Source organism: Haemaphysalis longicornis, unplaced genomic scaffold, assembly GCF_048455015.1.
Source record: "Haemaphysalis longicornis isolate Haplotype H1 unplaced genomic scaffold, Haemaphysalis longicornis Haplotype H1 scaffold_9, whole genome shotgun sequence".
Lineage (NCBI taxonomy): Eukaryota > Metazoa > Arthropoda > Arachnida > Ixodida > Ixodidae > Haemaphysalis > Haemaphysalis longicornis.
In genome coordinates this window covers 144,697,757-144,710,596 of record NW_027526460.1, presented here as the reverse complement: position 1 = coordinate 144,710,596, position 12,840 = coordinate 144,697,757, and positions in this window count along the sequence as shown.

The following is a 12,840-nucleotide window of genomic DNA, read 5'->3' as shown; positions in this document are numbered from 1 at the left end:
GCAAGCACGCACAACCTAGAGCCAATGTCTGTTTGCACTGTTCGAGTTGTTATTGAGGACGTCCTGTACTTCATTGGATTAAGTCTGCTACAGGTGTCTTTCCACGACCTAATATTAGCGTAAGACTTGCTTTCGCGTCATAACTTAGTGATAGACTGTGCGCCCGCAGAAGTTGATTTTTTTTCTGTGATGCCCTGTTTGATGAAAGCCAAGCTGACCCCACTACTTCACTCGTTATGGCAACCGACACCGACGTCCCAGTCTATTCGTCTTTCTCGTGCCAGGGCGCTGTGGATCCACGAATGGCGAAACTGCACTGTTTATGCCCTTTCATGTTTTTCTCCGAGGCAAATGTTTTCCCCTGCCGTTCGCCATTCTTACTTCCAGCGCCGGAGCGAGCAACATGTTTTTCACGAACGTCTCTTCGGCGCCGTGCTCCCTTTTGGAGGGTGTTACGATCGGCGTACTGGCATTGCGAAGGCCGTCTGCCATATTATTAGTTTCAGTCAGCCAACCCTCCCGTCGTCTGGTTTTCGCTGGTTCCGTCCCCTCCCCCCTCATCGACGGGGAGCGACAAGGCTTTGTGCGCAAGGACGCGGGGGCGACTAATTCTGCTACTGGAAACAGGCCGCTTTCTGCGGCTTTACGGCAGCCCAAGCGCCCGCCGGCACCACAATGAGCGGGAATGGTGCAGGGAGGGATGAACAAAGGCGTGCTGCGTTGCTCCTCCGGCGGCAGTCTTCAGCTGCGAGCCCAGCATCGTGGGGCCGCTTTGTTGTGGGTCCGAGATGCCGCTGTTCAAGGAAGGTTACACCACCGAAGCCAACCGACTGACATGTGCGAGGGGAAAAGTGCCTTCTGTTTGTTAGTGTGTGGACGTCAATTTTAGTGCCACGGATTGGCGCGTCCTGACATCAGCTAAGAAAAAGGGTGAAAGGGGGTGGACCCAACCTGGTTATTTAGTCTCGTGCGCACAGGAGTCGTGAACCCTGTTCACTCAGTCAAACGCCATGTAAACATCTGTACATGAACTTTCTTTCTTCGCCCTACTCGGCCCCAATGCTTGCCCCAACTCCGGATCAACGACCGCCATCACCGGTCACGCTCCGAGATCCGCAACAAGGGTGAAACACTTGGCAGCCTGGAATACATAGCTCGTGGTCGTATGATAGACATTTCGGATGGCATGTCACGTGTTCAGTTTGTTGGACTTGACCCTTGTACTCCTGCTGCGGGCCCGTCGACTGATGCTTTTCGTGCCTTTATTGACGATGGTCTAGACTCTACCCAGCAAGCCCAACTTGTGGTGCTTCAGCGATTTCACTCGTCATGGGAAAGAGAGAGAAAGGGAGAGAGAAAGAGGGAGAGAGAGAGAGATAAAAACATTTATTTCAGCCTTCTGAAATGGAAGTGGTTCCCTAGTCCGGGAATCCATGAGGTGAGCAGAGAGCCTTTGCTCTGAATGCCAGGAGTTGCTGTACATCCAGATGGCCGCGGTCACCAGGTTCTCCCACAGCTCCGAGGTGGGAAGAGGGGACCGGAGATGTGGAAGTTTGGGATTGCGCCCACACTGCATTATAATATGAGGTAAAGTTCGGGTCGTGAACAAAATTGGCATTCAGCTGAGTATTGATTGGGAAATATACGATGCAGGCTAACTGGGTGAGGAAAGGTATTATTTTGTAGTCTGCGTAGCAGCGATTCTTCTTCCTTGGAGAGTGCAGGGTGAGGGGGCGGAAAAGGTCTGTCGGACCGGTAATATTGCGTTATGTCTTGTTATGTTACAAGCTGGATTGACGATGTGGTCCCCTCGGAAGCCTGGAGAGAGAGGGCACGGGCTTGCTGATGAGCAAAGTTGTTGCGCGTCAGTGAGGAATGGCCAGGAGTCCAGATGATAGTAATTTTACGGCGGGGTTGATGTGGCGAAAGTACCTTTAAGGTTGATGGGGCCACCCTCCTGGCTAAAAAGCTTCTTCAGGCAGTCCGGGAATCCGTGATAATGATTGGGTACTTCGTATGTAGGAGAGCTAAGGCGATAGCTAACTCTTCGGCAACCCAGGTTGACGGTGTCTTGCTTGATGCACACGTGATGAGGGCACCGTTTGTGGTGACTGTGGCTATTTTGTGTTTACCATTAGGGTAGGTACTGGTATCCGTATATGCGACATCTGTTCTTTTTCCATAAATATTCTCATGCGCTTGGCTTTGGGCTTGTCGGCGGCCGGGATGGAGGTCAGGGGGCATATTTTGGGGTAAAGGGCGAACCCGGATGTGACTTCTACAATGGTCCGGTAGGGGCTGACAGACAGTGGATGGCGGGCATGCGATCTGGAGACTGTTCAGGAGGGCTAGCCCTGCAGGTGCTTGTGGTAAATAAAGGCGTTGGCTTGATAGGTGACCTTCAATAAGCTTTCCGGATTATTCGGTCAATGGTTTCCGCGTTAATTTTGGTTAGGGTAAGGTAAGTTGTTACATACGTTACTCGTGAAATCAGGAGAGCTGCACCAGTCGGTTGAGATCTTTTTGCTTCATGCCCCGGCAGCAGTTCGAAACGCATCGAAGCATGTTAGAGACTTGGTTGACGCCTTTGAGATTTTGAATAAAGTTTGGTCATTGCATGTGTTGGCCTGGATGATGAGGCCTAAAATCCGAAGTGAGGAACTGGGTCGTATGGTATGGCCGTCGACGTGCATACAAATGGGTTCTAGGTGGGTTCCATTTGTGAAGGAGAGGGTTGTATACGAACGACGATAAGTTCCGATTTTTGTGGTGAGAATTGAAGCCCGACTGATTAGGCATATTTGTTAACGACATCCGTGGCCTGCTGAAGTGAGCCTTGGATGTTTCTCATCGAGTCAGTATCTGTCCATATTGTGATGTCATTCGCGTAAAGCGCGTTATGAACGTGCGGGATGGCGTCGTGTTGATGAGGTAAGTCCAGGAGGGTCAGATTGAAAAGTAGGGGAGAGAGAGCGGAACCTTGAGGCGTGCCACGACCACCGAGTGCAATAGGCTGAGATTGAACGTCTCCTACCTGAATAATAGCTTGGCGTTGAGTTAGGAAATCAGCAATGCAGGAGTACATGCGGTGGCTGCAGCCTGTTTGATTTAGACGGGATAGTATAGATGAATGCAAGACATTGTCAAATGCGCCTTTCAAATCAAAGGCAAGAATGGCTCACGGGGAGTGACGGGTAGCCGGAGTAAGGACCTCTTCTTTAATTCGAAGGAGAATATCCTGGGTACTCAGATGCTTCCTGAACCCATACATGGTGTTGGGAATGAGGCCCTTGTTTTCAAGGAAGGTTTGAAGGCGATTTAATAATAATCGGTCAACCAATTTACCCACACAGGAGGTTAGAGAAGTATCCCGCAGGTTGTCAAGGTGAGGGGACTTATTTGGCTTGGGTATGAACCGGATCTCAGCTGTCTTCCACTGCGGAGGGAGTTGGCCTGAGCCCCAGTATAAATTGATGTAGTGGAGCAGATGATCGAGAGAGGCGCCATCCAGATTTGCAAGAAGGCTGTAAGTGGCTTGGTCGGCACCGGGAGCGCAATTTTTGTTGCACTTTTGTTTCTGGCATATGGTACGGCACGGGTGTGGGTCCTTAAAGAACCTTTTGTAGTCCCGCCCTGCCGGATCGGGCCGAGCTCATAGTTGTGCTTGTGATTGAGGTGACGTCTTTCCTGAATGTGCTACATTCCGTGCGAAGCGGTACAATTTCTTGCTGCAATTTCTGATTTTCTTACCGAATACTCTGAATATCTTGGTTTATGGAGGACTGTTGTGTAGCGAGTGTAGCGAACATGTCTTGGATTTGCGGTGGTGGCAGCGGCTGTTGGATCTGTTTTGGGGGGTGTGAGTCACACCTCTCTGGCGTTGGACTAGGAGGGTTAGGTTTCTTGCGCTTTTCGCTAACAGTGGGGTCAGCTTTGTCGAGGGCATCAAGGCCAGCTTGGAGCGAGGCTATTATAGTGTTTTGCTGTTCCAAAATTTGAGTAAGGCACTTATATTCAACACAGGCGGTTGGGTTCTCGGATTGTTGCTCAGGGGGTGTGGATAAGTACTGTGGTTGAGCTGTGGGAGAAACCCGTTGGGCCTAGCGTACTTGTTTTGGCGGGTCCGACCCGGTATTGGGTGAAGGTTTTGAATCCCGGGACTGGGTGAATTGTTTGCTTTGAGAATGGCTGCGTCTCTGTGCTGAAGGGGTTGTTGAACGGTCTCGATGAGAGCCACGAAATGGGGATGAGACTACAGTCGTATCAGATGTGCTGTCATGGGCTTGTCGGAGTCGTCTTGCAGAAGAACAAACGGTTTGTCATAACGCTTAGGACAGCCAGGTGCCCTGGACAGGGGGGGGCCGGAACAAAGGTCGCAGGTAGGCGAGCATGGGTGGTTTGGTTGAGGCTCCTTCCTCCCGCAATAATGGCAGTCAGGAATGGTTGGGCGAGGACAAGCCGTGGCCCTGTGGCTGTGGGTATGACATGTGGAGCACACCGGGATAGTTTTCCTGTAGATGGAGCATGGGTATTGGGCATAGGTCGGCGTACTCACTCGTGAGTACACTCATTTGTACTCATTGGTACTCAAACTCACGAGCGAGTACGATGATGAGTGATCACACACCCAGAAAAAAACAGTGAGTACGATGACGAGTGAGTACAGGGGTAAGTCCACTACTCGTGAGTACAGTACTCATGAGTACACTACTCATGAGTATGAGTACTCATGAGTACAGTATTCATGAGTATGAGTACTCATGAGTTTGAGTACTAATGAGTAGGAGTACTCATGAGTACACAGTACTCATGAGTACACAGTACTCATGAATGCACAGTACTCATGAGTACACAGTACTCATGAGTATACAGTACTCATGAGTACACAGCACTCATGAGTACAATACTCATGAATACTGTGTACTCATGAGTACTGTGTATTCATGAGTATATGCACTCCTGGGTACAGAAGTGCAAACAAATTTTATCACGAGCTCGAGTCCGGACGCGCGTGTACGAGTCGCAAACATTTAGCGGTGCCGCTGTGCAGCTTAACTGTCAAGGATGGTAAAATTAGACAACGAAAACTGCACCTCCCTCCTTTCCCGGTCCCTGTTTGGCGCTGTAAGCGTTTTTCGGCGGTCGCTCGCAAAGGGGTCACGGTGAAGAGGGAAAAAGGAGGGGGTTAGGGCCCGGCGGGAAACGCGGCCGCAGTTTCTCTTCTCTGATGGGACTTGTTGACTGCTGCAGTTATTTTTGTTGACGCGGCCTGTGAACGCGTGGCGGCTTCATTGCGCTTGCTCCCTTCCAATTGTTTTAGGGGAGAGGTGGTGGAGGCTGCTAACAACGCACGAACTAGGCGTACTGAAGTCCCTCTTTTTCGGTCTTCAGAAGTTTCCGTAGACGCATGTCACGCTGTGTAATCGTTTCGTGAGCCTAACCGCTCATTTCAACAGTCGCAGTTAATTTAAGTAACTCGTGTCAAACCGACTGCGCGGTTTGTAACGTTCGCTGTGCGTATTAAAGCGACAGTTTGGCTGATGTGCGTGCGCCCATATGGTTTTATTAGGTTCCCGTTTTGAAACATTTTGCTCAGGTTCGCTAATAATATGGTCTCGTGTAGTGCCATTTACAAATGAGCATATAGCCCCACCGTGCACTACGGCGTGCAGGCGCGGCGGTGGAATTTGCCCCAGCAATGGAAATAAAATATCCGAGTACACCTAAGCACGTTTGTGAGTTGTGAATCGGACATCATAATATCCAGTTCAACGCGTGCGGCGCCTTGTTTAGCCTCGCATATTTTGTCGAAGAGCTCTGTCATCTTGCCGGTGGAGGAGCGTTTTGATTTCGAATGGCTTTACTTTCGAGTGGCAACCCAATTCCCCGCTTCTCGTCTATGCTACCGTGTAATGAGGGCGCTGACGATGATGGTGAATTTCGGTGGTTGTTATTCCCCTACCTTCTCTACTGTTTACAGGCGGGGCGACCACCCCTCGCTAGCAACTATACCGCCGAGTTTAAGCTCGCACTGTGAGAGGCCTCGTGAAGGAATTGTTTTGAAATGATGAACTCCAACGCCAGACGCCGGTATTGTCGCTTAAGCTTGCATCTTGGAACATCTCGTACAACATGTGGATTGCACATAACGACGTCACCGCACTTTTTGATCGATCGCTGTCAGCTTCATCCGCGTTGCTCCAGATAAGAGCTGCAGATTTCCACTGTGTAACCAACCCACCAACACGACAATACAGTGACGTCAGTGCAAGCTATCACGCCTCCGAAAAACGCGTCTACAAACTTTGTTCTCGAGTACACAAAGCACGGCAGAGCAGTTCTACGCTGCTGTAACGGCTGCCAAGTACCGGCGGCAGCAACTGGGTGCCCTGCGGCCCTCGACTGCGACCGATACCTTCTCCACCCCCCCCCCCCGAACACACACACACTGTTGGGACTGGGCCATTCTAGCTCAGTCACCACTGTTCGATTCCCTTCACTTGAATTCCTTAAAGACCCCACAGGGGGGTGTGACATAAGGGGCGCGTTGTACAACATAGATACAAAAGCCACAGGTTAACAGTATACAGATGCATAGATGTTGCGATGCGCGGTCCGCCATCGACGCGGCGCAGAGGAGAGCGATGAATTTGTCGAGCCGACGGTGATTTGAAGCTGCATTCATATACAATATAAACAAAGGTAGCAAGAGCGTTACATGGCTCGCACAAAGGCACTTCTCAACAGTCTCAGTGCCTCCGATGAAATGCCGCCACACAGACGCTGCTTCAGGGCTGGTTTTATATCCCCGGCGTACCGCCGCAGCCGTGTGCAGTTCGAATCTTCCCAATCAGGACTATCACTGGCCGCAGTTTGAATCCGGGGAATGCAGGCGAAGTGATTGCGTCAGCCGAGCCACGAATGGGAAAGTGGAGGCGACTCAGCGGCGCCGTCTCCAGAGTCTACTCGTCGCTGCGTGTCTTTTGCGGGCCGGTCGTCCCAAGCATGATTTGGTGCGGCCGTCTCGATGGGAAAAGGAGAGTAGACTCGGCGGCGCCCCGTGCCGCCAGTTGCGGCACGTCTGCCGCGGGCTGGCTGACCTAGGCGCGAATCGGGCCCACCGTCGGCTCGTCGCCAAGTCAGCAAATTTGTGTCGGGCGCTCTGGTTAACCGCACACACATGCATAGAAAAATTAGTGAGTAAGATCAGACCCGTGTGGGTTTTGGCATAGCTGTTAACGGAAATAGACACAACGACGCGTAGCGCCGGTCCTGTCCCTTTTTCGCGGCGGGACCTCCCTCTTTGGCTTTTCGCGCGCTAGCCGGTTTTCGTCTTTCTGTTTATCTCTTACTTTGCGGGCTGGCGGCGGTTGCGAGGGGTACGGTTGCGCAATGTTCGCAGAATTCGGAACAGCGGCGGCAGCGTCTCTTTGCAGACGGTTTTAAAGACGATAGTCTTTCTTTGGACACTTGAGCGCGACAATGTTGGCCTGTCAGTCTGTCTGTCTGTGTCCGTCATAAAGATAATTCATTATTGCAACTTAATATCACGCCCCGCTGTACACATGGGAGCTACTGGGGTCGCCGTTAAGTAGCTTCATTTACATAATGCGCCCTCTCTACAACTGGCCAACTGCCACGCGATTCAGCCGCGATTCAGCCCGCGATTCAAAACGCGAGTGCGTACGTCCCGTTTCGCTCTCTCCCGTGTAGGTGCCTTCGCGCAGTGGGAAGCCCTACGACAATGCACCGTGTAAGACGTTTTCTTCTCGGGCTCCTCTGTCCTGATGTATATGTAATCTCAGTATTTCTAATTAGTTAAACATTTTTTTTTCTGTTTAGCCTTTCATTCGAGCCACGACCTAGCTAAGATGTTTCAGTCGACAGGATCATGATTTAAGGCCACGGGAGGACGAACGGACGAACAACCTGGACGGACCGCACCACGACTACGAGAGTGCAACACGCAGACATGGGGCACCGACGCACTCCACGCCAGCGGTGGTCGACACAGTGCTGACTTCAACGGAACGCTACGCCCTATGCTCTACGAAGAAACAGCAGTTCGTGAGCGCACTACGATTACGAGGGATACCCTGCTCTGGCCGTAAGGACATCATCTTGCGTCTTCTAGAGGACAACGAAGAACGTCGCCATCTCTCCAAACGAATGAATGTGCCAACGCTACTTCAGGCTGCCTCCGACAACAAACGGCAGAGGACCCTGCAAGCGGCGCTGTTTGAGAGCAGAAGGCTGCGTGATGAACGAGAAAGTTTTCTGAGACAACTGGCGAGAGTCGGCCGCACGTTTTCCACGGTGCCTGGACTGCACGAGATCCGGGCACAGGCAGAACGCACGACGGCATGCACATGAACGAGACGACGCATGCAAAATTGTGATTGCGTGCTCACCGGACCTTTCCCAGGTAATCGCCACGATTACGGAGACGCATCGAAGGTCAGTGCATTTCTGGCGAGATCACGAACACACGTTGCTCTGCTACATCGCCCACGAGCTACATCGCCCACGCGCAGGTCATTCCAGCAACGAGCAACGAGACGCGCAACGTACGCAGCGCGCACGAGCCAGAAGGCACCACGTTCCTGGCACCCGCTCTTCCGCTACAGACGTACACGAACGGAACGCTGAGAGCACGGAACGCAACGGAGCCGGTACGTACATTTTCCGCACGTGCTGTCCGGGCACGGGTCCACGCAACCAACGACATCGCATCCGGATTGGTGGATATGGCCACGACAAGCGAGCAAGACGCACGGCGCCCGAAATGCACCATACGTGGTGAACGACCGCACCCCAATTATAGGGGAGTTTCCCAGATAAAACGACACGCACAGCGAACGAAGCGCACCAGAAGTGACGAACGACATCCAACTTGAACCAGTGGAGCTGACCACGGAGAACGAAATGCACAACGCAGGGAACGCCGCCAAGCCAGCACACACGGAGGAAACTGCTGTTCGCGACAGCCTCCGCTCCCACTGCAGGTGCTACCCGGACTTGGCCAGCGAATGTTACAACCGCAGAAATCACCTGGCCACAAGCAACAAAAAACCCCGCGCCCGCGGTTCAACCCTACCGGAAAGTACGAGCTCTCCGACACCCGCTGCTCCCGCCCGAGTCCAGCGGACGAACGACGTGACACTCGTGCAAGTAGGTCCGTCAACGAGCGACGACACGGCCAGCGCATGCGGCATGTCCGAGCCAGAATTAACAAGATCACCGGCACCCGCGCTCCGATCGAGACTCACACGACAAACACCATTTCGTACAAGAGGATGCAACCGCGAGCAAGCGGACTCGCGATAAACGGAGCCTGCTTGTATGGGACAGATAGCGATTATAGCATTCTCGAAACAACGGGCAAAAGACGAGGTCTTGAGCGACGACACGGACACGGCAAGAACGGCAACGAATGAACCCGATCCAGACGAAGCATCGAATGCCCTGACGATGAAGTCACGCTTGCGACGCCGAGGAATGTGGGACCGAACGGACGGCACGAACTACGCCCGCTTCCCCACCACAACGGTTTCACTTCCGAAACAACCACGGCGACTGCGAGCACGGAGCTGCAACGACTTTGACCGATCAGCCATGCCACCCTACGAAAACGCCCCGCTACCGCATACTAAACGAAAAGCCAAACGGCTCCCGAACCATACGCAACGCACGCGTAAATTCAAGCAACGCCCTCAACGCACCGAACTATGCCATCCCTACACAGCGCAGCTCGCCACCGGACAAACCAGACGTCTACGCCCCCACATGCATCAAGCACGCGACGAGCTACACGAACACAATCGCCGACGGAAGCGGCGCAACCAACGCAACGCCGTAAACACTGTCAAGTTCAGGTCTGACGAAGTGAATCCCATGGCACAGACACAATAAAATCAAGCAGATTTGAAATTCACCGAAACTCAACGAGACGAACACCCTCTTAACGAAGTTTCTAGTATCTGGAACAACAAAAAACAAACGCCAGCATCGAGCATCTGTGAACAAGCGGACAGTGATCTGGATACGAACGGACGTCAATCTATGCGAACGTTTCATTGTGCCTGGGGGCAGGCGCATTTCGGATTCATAGCACGATTAGGATACGTATCAGCGCGCCCGCAAACGAAAACAGACGGCAAAAGCTGCCACCTGAAGACATGCAGAAAAACGCAGTTTACGGCCACGGCCGCACCGACAAGCCCCGAGCTTCCCTGAGCCCGACCCGGCCTGAGAACAAGACGAGAAGCCAGGCGCAACGCGAGTGCATACGTTCCGTTTCGCTTTCTCACATGTACAGTGTACTTGCCTTCGCACAGTAAGTCGCCCAACGACAGTGCACCGCGCCAGACGTTTTCTTCCTCTGTCCTGATTTATATTTAACCTGTGTTTTTCTAATCAATTAAACAATTTATTTTTTCTACTTAGTCTTTCATTCGAGCTACGACCTAGCTAACAGTGCAGATAAGTTGATTATTCGTGAGTAATACAAATTGAGTACTCATGAGTACTGATTGAGTACTCATGAGTGCAGAATGAGTAGTACTCATGAGTGCAGAATGAGTAGTACTCGTGAGTGCAGAATGAGTAGTACTCGTGAGTGCAGAATGAGTAGTACTCATGAGTAGTACTCATTGAGTACTCATGAGTACAGATTGAGTACTCATGAGTACAGAGTGAGTACTCATGAGTACAGATTGAGTACAAATACTCGTGAGGACAAATGAGTTTGAGTACAAGTGAGTACGATTACAAATGAGTATTTGATGAGTGAGTACGAGTGATTTTGTGAACAGACGAACTTTTTGAGTCTGAGTTTGATTGAATACAGGGTAAATAAAAAAATGTGATTGAGTTTGAGTGAGTTCTTTCTGTTTTGCCGACCTATGGTATTGGGTGCCGTACAGCCGGACTGTGTGCGACCCTGGGCCCGGCGAAGGTCAGAACCACAGTAGATGAGGTGCCAAGTCTTCTAACTATGTAGACGTCATCCAAGGACTGATCAATGGTGTGGAGAATGTCTGCTTCAGTGAGTCGGGCCGGGGCCCCACTGATGACGCCTTTGATGGAGTCATCGGTGGCCAGGCCGTAAAGTTGGACGGGGTACTGCTTGTTATCGAGGGTTAGATGTGTGACTTAACTGAGAGCTCGTGTCGCCTCATAGGACGGAGTACTGATCGTGGCAGTGTTTTGGGTTACGTCCACTCGGAGGCGCAGATTTGCTTGACACCACGTGACCTTGATGGCGGTCAATAGTGCCAGGGAGAGATCAGCGTATTGGATGTTGCCAAGCAGGAGTCCACCCTTGGGACGCAATACTCGTTTGAAATTGTCTTTGGGCAATGGTTTCGGTCTAACAAAAGGCTTACTTGTGGGTGCCGGGGCTTGCTTAGTCTGTGGTGGTGACATCGCTGCGGAACGGTTTCCTGCGGCGACGCTGCTCTGCCGGCTACGTTGAGCTCGGGATACCACCTCGACGAAGTCATGCTCGGGATGATTACTTTCAGTTGAATGATCGTCTGTACTACCGGGATCCATTTCAGTGTCCGGGGCTGTGTTGGTTGAAGGCTGATGTGCTTGATTACCGACAGAGCGACCTTCTGCTGTATTGTCAGAATCCATATCTACTTCCGAAGAAGTGTTGTCTAACGGCACAGACACACTGCTAGAGGTATCTTTCATGATGAAATCCTTGGCTGCGCCTAGCGATTGGCGTTAGGCATGGCTCGGGAATAAGGAACAAATAAATCAGGAAGTGTTCAACCCACGTGGTCAAGGCGGGTGTCCAGATGATCACAAGAACTTGACGAGTCCGGTAGTCGTGGATGCAAAGCAGAACCAAGCGAAATTACCGCATTACTTGCGAAAATCTGCGGAGACAGTGGAACACACGTCAGATAAGCGCAGATCTTCTTCCGTCCACGTCATTTGATTTGCCCCAAAGCGGGCTTGGCCGCACATCTACTGTAGAGCACACCATCGAGACTGGTACCAATGCCCACTCCGGCAGCGGCCTTATCGCGTTTCCCCAGCCGAGCACCTCACCATCGAGCAGCATGTCGATGACATGCTTCAGCGTAGAGTTGTTCGACCCTCAAGCGGCCCGTTGGCATATCCTTCCTTTCTCATCTCAAAAAAGGGTGGATCCATTCACTTTTGTGTGGACTACCGTCGCCTCAACAACATCACGCGCAAAGACGTCTATCCGCTCCAACGCGTCGATGACGCTGTGGACAGATTGCAGGGGATAGAGTTTTCCTCGTCTGTTTATTTGCGATCCGGATATTGGCAAGTATCTATGGCGGACGCTGGTCGCCCTAAAACGGCATTTGTAACCCCTGATGGACTATATAAATTTAATGTTAGACCGGTCGGGCTGTGCAACACCCCGGTAACAATTGAACGCATGATGGACAATATTCTGGGGGAACTCAAGTGAAAAATTTGCATGTGCTATTTAAAAGACATTGTAATTTTTTCAGCCGATCTTCCGACGCACCTTCACCGCTTAGAATAGGTTTTAACCTGTCTTTCTGGAGCTGGACTCCAACGAAACCTAAACAAGTGCCACTTCGTCGCAAGGAGCTAACCATGTTGGGCCACGTCGTCTCCAAGGACGGCGTTCTTCCTGACTCAGCGAAGCTCTGTGCATTGACTGAGTTCCCCAAACCTACCACTCTGAAATCTCTTCGCAGCTTCATACGCCTTTGCTCCTACTTCCGACGTTCCATCCGCAACATTACCTCTATCATTGGGCCATTGACAAAAGTCGTTGGTGATGCCAGTGACTTACCTGACTGGTCCCCAGCTTGCGACCACGCG